Genomic DNA, 16,500 nt, shown 5'->3' on the forward strand with positions numbered 1-16,500 from the left:
ACCTTAAACAGACCATTGTTCACAGCAAGCTGCCCAGCCTTCAGGACAACATTGACCATGGAAACCACTGCAAAATGTGTCAGGGTGTTGACATGGATACTACCATTACACACAGGGACATTACCCACCACATGTACGGCAGGTACTCATGACGTGAGTCGAGTGTGGAGTACTGGAAAAGCACAGCAGGTCAGGCAGCAATGCAGGAGCAGGAGAATCAATGTTTCGGGTAAGAGCCCTTCGTCACTCGTGACTCATCCAATATTGTCTATCTCATAAGCTGCAGGCAAGGATGCTCTGAAGCATGGTATTTTGGTAAGACCAAGCAGATGCTATGACAACAGATGAATGGAGACCGTGCAACAATAACCAGACAAGGATGTTCTCTCCCTATCAGGGAATACTTCAGTTGTCAGGGACATTCAGCCTCAGATCATCGGTTGAACATCCTCTAAGATGGCCTTCTGGATGTGCAACAACACAGGGCCACCAAGCATAGGCTGACAACCCATGAGGGTGGCCTCAAACGGGATCTTGTCACACTGCAGGTGACCCCACTACGCTATACACTCTCTCACACACACACACTCCCTGACACACACGTATCCACACTCACACTCGCACCGTCTCATAGGCATATACTCAGTCACACTCACGCACACATTGTATTAAGTACACACACTCCTCCTCTCTCCCACGCTCGCACGCACACATATAAGTCTATGAGGTGAATTTGCATTTGCAGATTTCTATTTGCAGATACATTCTATTTTGTTCAAAGAGTACACAATCTGTCAGAAGTCAATCCATGTGACATTTTATAAATTCCTACTTGGAAATAGAACCAGTCTGACTCAAGGTTGGGATACAGACAGACTCTAACCTCATACATCTCATGTGTTGGCTGAACTGAGATGCCACCTTTATTTTAATAAAACTGCAAGTTATCTTGGACCTGTGACTTAGAAGAAGTTCTGGGATTTACATATTAATCACTCAAAACCTGCATCCCCATTTTAAGTGATTAAAACTTAATAGCAATCTAGGTTTGTTCAATACTTTGCATCAGTTGTATGACACTTTGATATTTTGCTATAAGTTCTTTGTTCTATGGTCCTGCCCCACTAGCAGTGTTCCGAAAGCTTGTACTTCCAAATAAAACTGTTGGACTGTAACCTGGTATTGTGTAATTTTTAATTCTTTGCTAAGAATGAAATGTGAGTAACAAAGTACTGAAGGATTCAATAGACACTTATTATACCTGGCATACACATATGATCACAGGAACTGCATGGCTGGGCTCAATTCAATATAAACTGTATGATGTATCATTGTGTCATGCTGCAAGAACACTTAGCCAACTGGAGGATGAAACCTTTAACTATCATGTCAGATGCCATGATATGCTGATAATCATGGGTATGTCCCTTAAAAGTGTATTGTACACTAGCTGTTAGACTTAACACAACATCCACCCTTTTCCAAAACAAAAGAAAGTTATGTGTTGACAATTCAATAATTGTACCAACTGGTAAAGCAGAATTATGATTAACAATCAAAAGTTCAAAATAATGTTTTGGTGGTTTGCATGGTCCTCCGCCAATGGCTTGAGGCATCAGCGTTAACAGGCTGCTGAGACCCCCAACATCACTATCCTTTCTAGGTGCCCATTCCATCAACACCACAGACTTTACACTTCCCAAGGTCAAACTCAAACCAAATATCATTATTCTAATTGCCTATCTGTCCTCAATGCCCTTCCCACAATTCCTCTTCATGACCCTACGCCTGGAGCGGCCTGCCAGTGCCAGCCCTCATCTCTTCAAATCCCTGGCTGGGGGACATACATGTCCCTGACTGCAATAGTCTTTGTGCCCCCTCCCCCCAGCCATCTTTGACTGGCCCTTATGGAGACAAAGCCTGGAGCACAGAGGCACAGACCATCCCCATACTGCCATGTAATACTACCCCAACCAGGCACCTGACTGTGGTTGAAGTCTGTTACTAATTTGGCAGACAGTCCTTGTCTAACTGTGCCATGACCTCTGACTGATGGATGTCCCCATGTATTTCACTGCAGACCAGTCCCCTCAGACTTTCAGATATGTCCCATTGCTTGCTGCAAATTATATATGTTGATTCGAAAGCTGAGGTCACATAGTATAGGTACTAAACCCTTGTGCCATACTGATGTAAGGCAAGGTGCACATGCCTCTGACGGAGGTCTGCTGCGCCACCAGTTGGTTATGTGACTGTGCAGATTGCCAAGGCAAGGCAGACCAGGCAAGGCATACATACAAATGAGGGATAGAAATGGCAAGATTAAGGAACCATGGACGACAAGTGGCATTGTGAGGCTAGCTAAGAGGAAAAAAGGAAGCATACATAAGGTCTAGGCAACTGAAGACAGATCAAACTTTAGAAGGGAAGTAGGACCAATCTGAAATGAGAAGTTAAGGGGGCTAAAAGGGATCATGGAAAATCTTTAGCGAACAGGGTTAAGGAAAATCCCAAAGCCTTTTATTCATAGATAAGGAGCAAGCAAGTAACTGGAGAAAGGGTTGGCCTACTCAAGGACAAAGGAGGAAAGTTATGTGTGGAGTCAGAGAAAATGGGTGAGATTCTTAACGAGTACTTTACATCGGTATTCACCGAGGAGAGGGTCATGACAGATGTTGAGGTTCGAGATAGATGTTTGATTACTCAAGATCAAGTCGGCATAAGGAGGGAGGACATGTTGGGTATTCTAAAAAGCATTAAGGTGGACAAGTCCCCAGGTCCAGATGGGATCCATCCCAGATTACTGAGGGAAGTGAGAGAGGAAATAGCTGGGGCCTTAACAGTGGTCAAGAAGGCATGCAGTATGCTTTGCTTCATCGAATAGGGTATTAAGTACAAGTTACAAGTCGTGTTGCAGTTATATGAGACTTTGATTCGGCCACATTTGGAATACTGTGTATAGTCTGGTTGCCACATTACCAAAAGGATGTGGATGCTTTGGAGAGGGTGCGGAGGAGATTCACCAGGATGTTGCCTGGTATGGAGGGCGCTAGCTATGAAGAGAGGTTGAATAGATTAGATTATGATTATTTTCATTAGAAAGATGGAGGTTGCGGGGGAACCTGATTAATGTCTACAAAATCATGAGAGGTATAGACAAGATGGATAACAAGAAGCTTTCTCGCATAGTGGGGGACTCAGTTACTAGAGGTCAAGAGTTCAAAGTGAGAGGGGAAACGTTTAAGGGAAATATGCATGGAAAATTCTTTATGCACCAAGGGTGGTCGGTGCCTGGAACACATTGCCAGCAGAGGTGGTAGGGGTGGGCACAAGAGCATCATTTAAGATGGATGTAGACAGATACATGAATGTGGTAAAAACAATGACTGCAGATGCTGGAAACCAAATTCTGGATTAGTGGTGCTGGAAGAGCACAGCAGTTCAGGCAGCATCTAAGTAGCTTCGAAATCGATGTTTCGGGCAAAAGCCCTTCATCAGGAATAAAGGCAGTGAGCCTGAAGAGTGGAGAGATAAGCTAGAGGAGGGTGGGGGTGGGGAGAAAGTAGCATAGAGTACAATGGGTGAGTGGGGGAGGAGATGAAGGTGATAGGTCAAGGAGGAGAGGGTGGAGTGGATAGGTGGAAAAGAAGTTAGGCAGGTAGGACAAGTCCGAACAAGTCAAGGGGACAGTTACTGAGCTGGAAGTTTAGAACTAGGGTGAGGTGGGGGAAGGGGAAATGAGGAAACTGTTGCACATCCACTAATATCATTTATTGTATCCGTTGCTCCCGATGCGGTCTCCTCTACACTGGGGAGACTGGGCACCTCCTAGCAGAGCGCTTTAGGGAACATCTCCAGGACACCCGCACCAATCAACCACACCGCCCCGTGGCCCAACATTTCAACTCCCCCTCCCACTCTGTCGAGGACATGGAGGTCATGGGCCTCCTTCACCGCCGCTCCCTCACCACCAGACGCCTGGAGGAAGAACACCTCATCTTCCGCCTCGGAACACTTCAACCCCAGGGCATCAATGTGGACTTCAACAGCTTCCTCATTTCCCCTTCCCCCACCTCATCCTAGTTCTAAACTTCCAGCTCAGTAACTGTCCCCTTGACTTGTCCGGACTTGTCCTACCTGCCTATCTTCTTTTCCACCTATCCACTCCACCCTCTCCTCCTTGACCTATCACCTTCATCCCCTCCCCCACTCACCCATTGTACTCTATGCTACTTTCTCCCCACCCCCACCCTCCTCTAGCTTATCTCTCCACTCTTCAGGCTCACTGCCTTTATTCCTGATGAAGGGCTTTTGCCCGAAACATCGATTTCGAAGCTACTTAGATGCTGCCTGAACTGCTGTGCTCTTCCAGCACCACTAATCCAGATACATGAATGTGCAGGGAGCAGAGGGATACAGATCCTTAGAAAATAGGTGATAGTTTTAGATACGGGATCTGGATTGGCGCAGGCTTAGAGGGCTGAAGGGCCTGTTCCTGTGCTGTAAAGTCTTTGTTCTTTGTTTTAACAAGCTGTTTAACAAGCAATGACATGCATCAGTTGGGAACCTGTCGGCTGATGAGTGAGAATCATGCTACATTGCTTGAAAAACATTTAAAAGATGTGGCGAAATGATCTCAATGTTAAGATTGGCTTTGCCGAACATCTTGCCCAATTCTACCAGTCCTCCCTATAGCCCTCACACTCAGAGCCCGGTACGATTCTGTCCATCTGTACTACCAATGCTACCCCCACAACTGGTTCTCCAGAAAGTTAATTGTACGAATAGGATTTGATCTCTTGGATACAATTACACCCACCACTGGAATTCTCATAGTTTTTGTCACATTTATTCTCCTTCTCCAAGGTGTTGATGGATTCCTGGAAAAGCAGCAAAGGACCAGAGCTGGAATACTTTATTTGTGGTAACATCAAAGAATATTTTCACTAATTGACTGAACTATCCATCAACCACTGAATTTTGTGATTACAAATGTTTCAGAAGACAGATCCAATACTTTTCTCACTTCAAACACAGAAAATTTATATAGATCCGTGATATTATACTTAAACTTCATTAGACTACAAAATGCTATTGGCAAGCTTATCATGGAAAAGCTTGTGAACAACCCTATGGTTTCTTTGAGTCAATTTTGAGGGGAAAAAAACTGTAAGACTTCCCAGACTCAAAATAAATCAAAGGATCTGCTGGCTTTTTCGCATAGATTAATTCAGCAACGTTTTTCTCATTTGGGTGTATTGTTTCTTAGGTGATATAACAGTCATAGATAGAAGAAGACTCTTCATTATGTACTGTCTTTGATTTTAATTTTCATACAAATTTTTTACATTTACAAACTTTGTTGATTGTCCAGACCTTTCAATGGCCTCCTGTTAAGCTGCCAAATAAATTGTAACAATTTGACACATTGATTCAACGACAGTAGTTAGTTTAATTGAAATGCTGTTTGCTGTGTGACTTCTCTTTGGTAATTATTTCCTGGTCTTTGAAGGGCTTATGCCTGAAACGTCGATTCTCCTGCTCCTCGGATGCTGCCTGACCTGCTGTGCTTTTCCAGGACCCCGCTCTCGACTTTGCTTTCACAGTGCATTTTTTCAATTGATTGTCTCCTTTTCATTTGTTGAACTTAATCACATTAACAGGAAGCCTACTGTAAACCTTAAATTATAGCACCTCAGGAGAAAGCACATTTATTAGTACCTGAACAATTGTGTCTACTTTTAATATTGAATACATACGCATTACCATTGTTATGGTTTTCACTTCTCTGTTAATTTCCTACTAGATCCAGTTTTTGCAACTTTATTTTATCAATATGGAGCAGTGTTGTCCAATTGAAATTCAATGCTCCCTCCCACCTGCAACAATTCAACCCAGTACAAAATATTTTGAAATTACATTTTAATTTTTAAACGTCAGCAGTCAAGAATACTGAATCCATTGCCAGAGCCAGGCGAAAAGTGGAATTTTGTAACTCAACTGTGCTGCAAAAAAGAATTCTCTATTGCATTACACTGAGAAATGGTGGTAACAATCTGTTAATTGAGTTTCTAGCATTGTGTTCTACTTAACGTGGGAAAAAAAATCAAGAATGAATTATCCCTATTTTATTCAAGTGGATAAATTAGGGAACTGGGGATAGAATTTACAAGTTAGTTTCTGTGCTTGGCTCTTGCCTTGTTTGGCACCCTGTCACCTGCCATTTAATTGACCTTTGGCTAATGGCCAACCTCCTCTAATTCTCAGTTAGTGCCAATAGCACCCTATTACTTTCAATTGTATGTGACAACAGATCTATTAAGGTGAAGGATGAATATATTTGGAAGTTACTGCACCACCCCAGGTTGCCAAACTCACACATTTCAATTCTCGGTGGCTACCGTTTAATCCTGTTTGTTGATCCATGTGCATCTGCTTTCTGAAAATATCAACTACTATCTAAACAAAACCAAGTTCTTCACATAGCAACTCGATTTCCCAGGTGTCACTAGTGTGACAATGCTGTGGCTTTAATAGGTGTGTTTTGTTCTGGTTTCTTCTAGAGAGAGACTGGGGGACCTGTGGTAGCAAACTATGGAAAGATAAACAACTTGTGAGACCTTGGGTTTTTTATTAAATTTGGAACAATAGAAGCAGCCTGAATGGGAGTGATCAAACTTCTCTAGAACCAGGGTCTTTAGTTTTCAGTAGTTGCTGCTGGATCCAGCATGGTTGGAAGGCTACATTCTCTCTCTCTGAGTTTTCTATGGGTGTTTTTCTTTCTGGATTGCTGGAGTTACATGTTAGACAATCCTGTTTTTTGAATTTTCCTTTTGCCAAGGGTGTGCTTTTGGAATGTTATTATATTGGAACAGTTACTGTTTAATAGTAAAATAATCTGTTATTCTGTTAAATTTTCCAATAAAGTGGAGTTATTCCAAGTTCCTCTTTATTTTGACTATAGTGTTTGAATAAATTATGTTTTGCTTAATGTCGAGTAGTTTGACCAACTGGATTGCATCTGGAACACAGCACCTCACACTTATCACAACACAATAGAGAATGTTCTTAATGTGAAGGTGTATCCACAATTGTGTGACACTAACTTCTACCAATGATAAATGCATTTGTAGCAGTTAATTTGGTGAGGACGACATCAAACCTATTTGTTTTCCTCTTGTTGGTTACCTCACCACCTCATACACACTCAGTTTAGAAGCTATGTCCTTGAGGTCTTGACCAGCTCTGTCAATAGCGGTCTACTGAGTCACTCTTGGTGATGGACAGCAAAGAAGCTCATCTCAGAATACATTCTGTGCCATTGTCACTCTCAGCACTTTTCCTGTTGGCATTTAGCATAAAGCAGTCCTGTTCCCCAACTGAGAGGCTCTCAGGTGGTAATTATCAGAATATTGTCAAACGCTAACAAATTTCATGTGGCCCAGAGTCAATGTTGAGGACTTGTGCGGCAACAGGCTCATGTCCGTATGCCACTGTGTTGACCCTCTGCTGGGTCTGATCTGCAGTGGGACAGGCCATACCCTGGGATGGTGATAATGATGTCTGGGACATTTTCTATGAGTTTTTTTTTAAATGTGACTGCATCAGTCTGTTGCTTGACTAGTGTATGGGAAATCTCTCCCAACTTCCCTCCCCGAGATATTAGCAATGCAAACATTACAGTGTCAAGGAAGCTGGGTTTTCCATTGTTATTTCCAATATCTGGGTTGATGTTAGGTGCCTATTTGGTTTCATTCTCTGTCTTAGAATTGTAGTGGTGTGGTTTGATATGACTGAATGACTTGCGAGGCCACTTCATAGGGCGTTTCAAGAGACAATCAAATGTGTGTGGGCCTGGAGTCATATGAAGGCCAGACTTGGGAATCATAGAAACATGAAAAATAGTTGCAGGAATAGGCCATTTGATCCTTCAAGCTTGCACCACCATGGCTGATCATATAATCTCAGTATCCCATCCCCATTCTCTCCCCATACACCTTGATCCCTTTAGCTGCAAAGACCACATCCAGCTTTCTCTCTAATATATCTGAGGAACAGGCCCCAACAGATTCCTATGGGAGAAACTTCCCCAGTTTCACAAGTCTCTGAGTGAAGAAATTCTTCCTCATCTCATTCCAGAATGATCTACCTCTTATTCTTAGACTGTGACCCCTAGTTCTAGACTTCCCCAATAGCGGGATCATCCTTCCCACATTTGACCTGTCCAGTCCCATCAGAATTTTATATGCTTCTTGAGATCCTCCCTTATTCTTCTAAATTCCAGTGAGTACAAGCCCAGTTAGTCCAATCTTTCCCCAAATGTCAGTCCTGCCATTCAGGAAAACAGTCTGGTGAACCTTTGCTAGACTCTCTCATTGGCAAGAATATCCTTCCTCAGACTAGGAGACCAAAATTGCACACAATACTCGAGGTGGGGCCTCACCAAGGCCCTGTATTACTGTAGCAAGATATCCTTACTCTGATACTCAAATCCTCTCGCTATGAAGGCCAGCATGCCATTAGCTTTCTTCACTGCCTGCTGCACCTGTCTGCCAATTTTCAGTGACTGTTCCATGGTGGCACCCAGGTCTCATTGCTCCTCACCTTTTCCTGAACGGCCACAATTCAGATAATAATCTGTTTTCCTGCTTTTACAACCAAAGTGGATTACCTCACAATCATGAGCATTATATTGCATTTGCCAAGTACTTGCCCGCTCAGCCAGTCTGTCCAAGTCACCCTGCAATCTTTTAGCATTCTTCTCAAAGCTTAGTGTCAGCTCAAAGTTAGGAGATATTGCATTCAGTTCCTCCATCCAAATCATTAATGTATATTTTTAATAGCTGAGGTCTCAGTACTGAACTCTGTGGCACTCCACTTTACAGAAAGACAATATAATTATTTTCCTAAAAGATGTTGAACAACATGCATTCATATGTGCACATAACAAAATAATTCAATGCTTATTTAAATTATATGTTCCCTTTTATTTTTTACTGCATCCCCAATTTAGTAGAGTTCTTTCAGCCATTGAGACAAAATCCTCAATGACTTCATTACTGAGACATCTGGGAAGTACATGGTTTAACCAATTCCTTTGATCTTTAATGCCTAATTTTAAATGCAGCCAGACCTCTGAAAAGATTCTACATGAAATTAATAACTAGACTCTGTGTCCAAATTAATTTCAGTCTTGTTGCAACAACTATAAATGTAGTAATATGGAAAATAGGATCAGAAGTAGACTATTTAACCCATCAATCTCACTCATTCAACATGATCATAGCTGATCCTCAATCTCAATGCATCCACTCTTTCCTCTTGACTCCTTTACAGCTGAGGTTATTTTATAAATCTGTCTCTAATTTAACAATCTCATTTAACGCCACACTAGGAAGTGCTTGGAGTTGTGCATGGTTTTCAAACAATAAAGGAATATTTAGTACTTAAAGTTAACGTTAGGTTCCTAAAATGAAAAAAAGAGTTCATTCTTGGATATCTTGATTATAGAATCTTAGGATGATATATCACAGAGGAGACCATTCAACCCATTGTGCTGTGCTGGCTCCTCGAGAAAACCATCCAATTAATCCCACTGCTTTGCTGTTTCCAAGTATCCAAGAAAATGATTCACCTTGATGGGTACAAATAAAACACATTGATACAAAGAGTCATGTTTAAATATTTTGTGACTATAAATTCAATTATTGTCTACCTTTGCTTTCAAATAAAAATGAACTTTGACTGACTGACCTTGTAATTGGAGCTGTTGAAAATAGAAATAAATCTTGACATTTTAATCACATCCAAGTAATTTTATGAGAAATATTTATTCATGCATGATGGTATGTTATTGTGATTGATTTTACTAAACCAATCTGTCACTTGTCCACACCTGGGAAAGTTCCAGCTGACATTGGAGCATTCTACAGCTACTCTATCATTGAAGATAAGTGAGAGAGCAACAATTATTAAATGGAAAATAACTGAAACTTCAGAGGCAGGATAGAGTCATAGAGATGTACAGCATGGAAACAGATCCTTCGGTCCAACCCATCCATGCCAACCAGATATCCCAACCCAATCTAGTCCCACCTGCCAGCACCTGGCCCATATCCCTCCAAACCCTTCCTGTTCATATACCCATCCAAATATCTCTTAAGTGTTGCAATTGTACCAGCCTTCACCACTTCCTCTGGCAGCTCATTGATAGTCAGGAATTTCTTGAATTCCCCTTTTCAATTACAATTGCAAATTCTGAAAATTAATCCCAACAAATACATTTCCATCTAGCAACCTTGATGATGTTAGCATAATTTGAATCAATTCATGTGCTTTAAATATCCTATTGTTGCCTTAGTAACTACTTTAGACAAATATGTTTTTCATCAGCATTTGGGCTTGAAATACAGCTGAGATCATCTGATAGTCCAATTTTAGCTTTTAGTCAGTATTCTTTATTGTTAGATTTTAACATTTGCTGGCATATTCAAATCAATTCATTGCATTTGTCTTACATTTCCTGACTTTTTTTTTCAATTGTTGCTTGTTTTTCATCTTAGAACTTCAGGTGAAATAAGCTTTTTGTGACATGGTTTTATAGCCTTGGATGGGATGGGAGAAATCTAGAAACAACATGCTTTGAGAATCAAGACTATTTTACACTGATATGCTTCTAGGAACGTGGGTAACACTCGTAAAATTTATCCTCGCACTTATAAAGTAATAGCTATGAGAATTATTCATAGAAAAACAAACGGCCACCAGAAAAATAGAGCAGAAGAATGCTAGAAGTGTCTACTGTCAACAACTCTCTGAAAGTACAATGTAGAATCTCCATTGCTTTTTATCCCTTTTAAAATCCACTGCTTTTATCTGGCAGCACTATTTTTTTTCAGTGTTGGTAATCCAAAAAGTTAAGATTGATCTCCTAGACACTGCTACACTCAAAAACCCAGGAGTAAAATCATTGTAGATGTACAATAGAAATAGTATGTGTTTTCATACATTTTTCTGAACAATTTTGTCGATTACTTAGAGTAAGATTTGTGTTATCTGGCAAGTACCAGGATTACGTGGTGCTGTTAAATCAAGAATGGCAGTCAACCTGTTGCTCATCGTGGTCGTAGGAATAAAAAAAAAACATGCCTTGACATTTATTGCAATTTGCAGAGGCCTAGAGTCTCTCCACTTTAACCTGTTGCATTGTAAACATTCACAGGAAAATATTTCAACCTTCAGCCGTTTCTTCTATAATTACTTAAGACTGACAACATTTGTTTTGTACATAGTAACAGTGACCCCTGTGGGAATACCAGAGATTTCAGTTGGTGGAGCATTCTATTAGTGGGATGCCAGATAACATGACTTTTCATAGAATGATAGAATTCCTACACTGTGGAAGCAGGCCGATTGGCCCATTGAGTCTACATCGACCCTCCAAAGAGCATCCTACTCAGACCTATCCCATGGTCAATCCACCTAACCTGCATATCTTTGGACTGTGGGAGGAAACCGGAGTACGTGAAGGAATCCCACACAGACACAGGGAGAATGTGCAAACTCCGTGCAGACAGTCACCTGAGGCTGGAATCAAACCCAGGCAACTGGAGCTGTGAGGCAGTAGAGCTAACCACTGAGACATCGTGCCACCCTTATTTTGCTGTATAAAAATATCAAAGGTGGTCCTCAAGACTCCTTGGCTGATTCTTGACTGTTAATCAGCACAGAAGAAAGGCAGTTTCTAGATGGGACTCCCTGACTCCCTGTCACCCTGGGAGATTATTGTAAATTGGGTGGTCAGGAGGGTTACCTGTCAGCGTGCAACAGGTAATCAACCAGGTAATGAAGAGCCACTGAATGCCAACTAAAGGAGGTGGACTTGGATTTTCCATTTGACCTTCAGTCTCCTGTCGATAACCATTTAATCTGCCTGGATCCTGCCTTGTTCTGTAAACTAGCAGGCCAGTATTCCAGGCAAGGCTAATAGAAGCCATTTTCACTCGGATGGTTGCTGCAGCAGTATAAGTGACCTTGTAGAATGCATCCCCCTAATCCACTCCACCATCATCCCCCTCTCCCCTCCCCTCAACCACCCAGCCACCCAGGGAGGTAGCGTGGCTGTAAAAGCCATATTTATAAATCTTTAAAAATGTTGGCTCAGAGGTGTCTCCACCTTGAAGCACCCTCTCCTTTTCTTCTATTGCATCTTACTTCTCCTTTCAAGCTGGAAGGTACCTCATTGGCTACCTAGCCTTGACACCTCCTAACTATAGTTTATTAATTGGCTGCACTGGGAAAATAACAATCTCACTGGAGGAGCTTCTGTGTTTCTGTGGGTGAATAAGTATCCACAGCAGTATAGATGACTATGATCAGAATGTACATGAAGTGATTTCCTCCTGACCCCATGAATTTTCACAGAATCCGGGCACCCTCAGGCAAGTGCACTCAGTCACTTAGATCAGGCACATATACATGCCACTTTAACCCTTAAGTATCAATCTCTGCTGTTGGTTTATCTTCTTCAGGAACAATTTAAAAACCATACATCTCAGGTAATATGTTGACTAATTTATTTACTAGCATCATTGTGAGAAGGACTGTACTCAGCCCATCAGGGGTACGCTGGCTGTCTATTAAGCAAACTAGTCAATTCCATTCCTCGGCTCCATCTCCATGAATTGGAAAGGTTATTCCCCTCAGATTCCTGATCTAATTTTATTTAATGTAATTACCATTTGAAAACATCAATTGTCTCCACTTTCACCACCCTTGTAGGAAGCAAATCCAAGTGCATTACCACCTGCTGCTAAAATAAACTTCCTCACATCCCTATGTCTTGTGCAAAAGCCTTAGTCTGTGTCCTCAAAGGGGACATTTTCTAAAGGGGAATACTCTTTTTCCCTCTATTTTATCCAAAACTGTCATAATCTTGTGTACCTCTTTAAAATCCCCTCAATCACATTTGATCCTATGTGAATAATCCCAGCTTGTCCAACTCAAACACTAGCAAAATTCCCTCATTCTTGAAATTATTCTGGTTAAAATACCTTTTGCACCTTCTTGGGTCACTTCACATGCCTCCTAAAGTGTGGTGACCGGAGCTGGGCACAATTCTCTCGATGTCGCCTAACCAGAATTTTAAAGTTCAGCATCAATTTCCTGCTTTTGTTGACATTTACTATTTAGAAGCCCAAGATTTCATATGGCAGTAATTACTCTTCCCTGCATTCTTAAAATATCTCTGTGTATGAACCCCACAAGGTACCTCTGTCTCTGCTCATTCTTTAGAACAGTCGCACTAAATAGCCTTCTCATATCCCTTCTGCCAAAATGTATCACCTCTCATTTCTCTGTGTTTCTACTTACATGTTAAAGATTTTTAAAAGAGATTACAAGCAAAAGTAATGAAGCCTGACAAAATACTTTCTGGCTAACTGGTTCATAGCAAGAAACAATGAAACAAGCTAGGTGAACTTCTTATTGGGAAAATAACAATTCCCTTTTGTTTTGGTTAACCTGATAAACAAGAAATGAATTTAGCCTGGGCTTGGGTAATTATAATGGCCAATTTGTTCCTGGAGACATTTGTTCTATAGTCCATTTTTGACCTATTACATCAAATAGGTCCTAATTAGCAGATGGCGCTGATTGATTAGGGTTCAGCAGCTTCAGGCAAGTTGGAAAGCAACCATTGTTTTGATACCTTTAAATCCTTTTTTAAAATTAAAAACTGATGTAAAAAGGTCTATACCGAAATGTGTACTGTGTTGTACATGTCAAGCAGCAAGATTCTTAGATCTTTACCCTGCATTGTGTAAGACTAATATTGTCTTGTGTTCTCTTGCCAGAACTGCAGCAGGCTCGGCAAAACTAATAATCCTTAATTTTCTTTTGCTTCTTGTGTGCAACAGAAGACATTTATAAACTCCATACATATAAAAATGCTTTCAAATTTGATAATATAAAGCCTTCTATAATGATACACTTATTTCTACTTAAGAAGTTACATAAATAAAGAAGTATAAATTTAGGTTTGTCGTCTGGTTTTATGAGTACAGAAGGAGTCTAGATTCTGAACAACCTCTAATTGAACTGGCAAGTCATCTGAAGTGGAAGCAACAATGCTAGCTTAAGAATTAATTGACTTTCTATGTTGAAGTTACTATCTGGGGAAAATGTCACATTTAAAGACATGAGAATCAAATGTAGCACTACAGTTTAAAAACAAAACAGAGTTTAAAAAAAATTTGAATGTCATATAATGTCTCAATCCACATCATTAAATAGTACCTATGGAAAATACTTAGGATCAATTCTTAATGTGCTATAAGTGAGAATTGTTTTGAAACGGTGGCCTTTATTTTAACCACTACCCCAGTACTTGATGGAAACCAATTAAATATTTATGCTGTATAACTACATTCTAGCAAATGTCACTCTCATATCTTCCTTGCTCCACATGGAAAATTTGTTTTTACAAAGCTAGTGGTTTTGAATCTGGAGTAAAGTGCCTGAGAGTGTGGTGGAGGTAGGTACAGACTTGGAAAAGAATTTGATAATAACGTGAGAGGGAGAAATAAGCAGAACTTTGAGGAAAAGGCACAGAAATGACAACATGTGAATTGCTGGTCCAGAGAGCCAACTTGGACACTACAGTCTGAATGGCCTCCTTTTATGTTGTAATCATTCTATGACTTCACCTGCCTGACTAGTTCATGCAGGTTTAGGAGATAAATAAATAAAAGATCAATTGAAATGACCTCCTTTTGAGGAGGCTGCAGTAGTTAAAAGTAGGATCTGTGATTTAGTTGTTTTACCTGAGAAGAATCTCTTTTGCAGAAAATATTTACAAGGATGTTGCCAGGGTTGGAGGGTTTAAGCTCATAAGGAGAGGCTGATTAGGCTGGGGCTATTTTCACTGGAGTGTCGGAGGCTGAGGGATAACCTTATGGAGGTTTATAAAATCATAAAGGGCATGGACAGGGTAAATACACAAGGTCTTTTCCCTGGGATGGGGAAGTCCAGAACTCAAGGACATAGGTTTAAGGTGAGCGGGACAAGATTAAAAAGGGATTTAAGAGGCAACTATTTCATGCAGAAAGAGGGTGGTGCGTATATGGAATGAGCTGCTAGAAGATGTGGTGGAGGTTGGTGCAATTACATTTAAAAGGCACCTGGATGGGTATATGAATAGGAAGGGTTTAGAGGGATATGGGCCATGTGCTGGGAAATGCGACTAGATTAGGTTTCAGATACCTAGTCAGCACGGATGAGTTGGACCAAAGGATCTGTTTCTGTGCTGCACATCTCTATGACTCTATGTAACATTCCAATCAATTTTATCATCCTGACTTCCAATATTTTCCATATTGTTGGAATGTTTGGTCCACAGACATAGTCATTAGAGCTAAAGTGATACTGGATAGATGAATTTTCTATGCCTAGCTTTCTCTGATGTTCATGGGAGAAAATTATAGAAAACTCCATCAACGGAGCAGGATCAATTCTGTTATGTGTTTTTAACTTGGAATTTGAATAAGTGCAACTTTTATAACTTTTCTTGGCTGAAGGAAGGCTAGTACATTTGACCAGAGTTTATGGAATTGCAAATCCTCCGTGTTTTGTAGTTCAGCTTCTTGACTTGAATTTCTACCAATCATTCCTGACATGCCAAAATCAAAACCAATATTTTTCATTTGCAAATGAGACATTAAATTGTACATAATATAATTGTGAGTATTTTTTATTCAAGCAGTCCATAATATTATTGGATAATATTGCCTATAATTGTGCAAAAGGCTGTGGGACCATTTTTCATTGATCATTGGGTTAAAAATGTGACTTATGCTATAAATGGGTGTTTGAATGCTTCATTGCTATTCTGAGGACTGAAACAAGTCCAACATCAGATTGCATTTTCGTGAAACAGAGTGCTGTGGTCCCACATTGATTGTGTTGCCACAGTCTTACCTGACTGCAGGGCTGCTCTCTCATTAGAGAGAGATCACTGGTGGTGAGGGCCAACACATGTCAGGTGAGGGGAGAAGTAAAGAAGGAGAGTCTTTCATCTAACTGTAGCTGCTGATGGGAATTGAGCCCATATTGCAAACCAACTCTCCAGCCAACTGAGCTAAACTGAGACTCCCCCTCCCCACCCCCCCAACCTCCCCAAGTTGGTATCCTAATGGTGCGCTCAGATTTGGACCTAATGACTGCCTCTTGTGCCAGGCAGAACTGTGTATTGGTTTTAGCAGAAAGCTTTGAGTTCAGTTGTTCCCCCACTGTTTTCCCCAAAGGCTGACTTCACCCACTGCGAGGCCAAACTAATTGCAAAAATTCTGCAAGGCTCTTGCTTACTTTGTGTCTTCAAATGAGTGGGACATTAACTCAAGTGAGATACGCTTAAATAGCTGCAGCAGCACTGAAAACAGAGACAACGATATGTAGCTGCTAATGGGAACAAAAATACTTTTGGTCTTTTCAAAGATTGCCAAT

Source organism: Chiloscyllium punctatum, chromosome 38, assembly GCF_047496795.1.
Source record: "Chiloscyllium punctatum isolate Juve2018m chromosome 38, sChiPun1.3, whole genome shotgun sequence".
Lineage (NCBI taxonomy): Eukaryota > Metazoa > Chordata > Chondrichthyes > Orectolobiformes > Hemiscylliidae > Chiloscyllium > Chiloscyllium punctatum.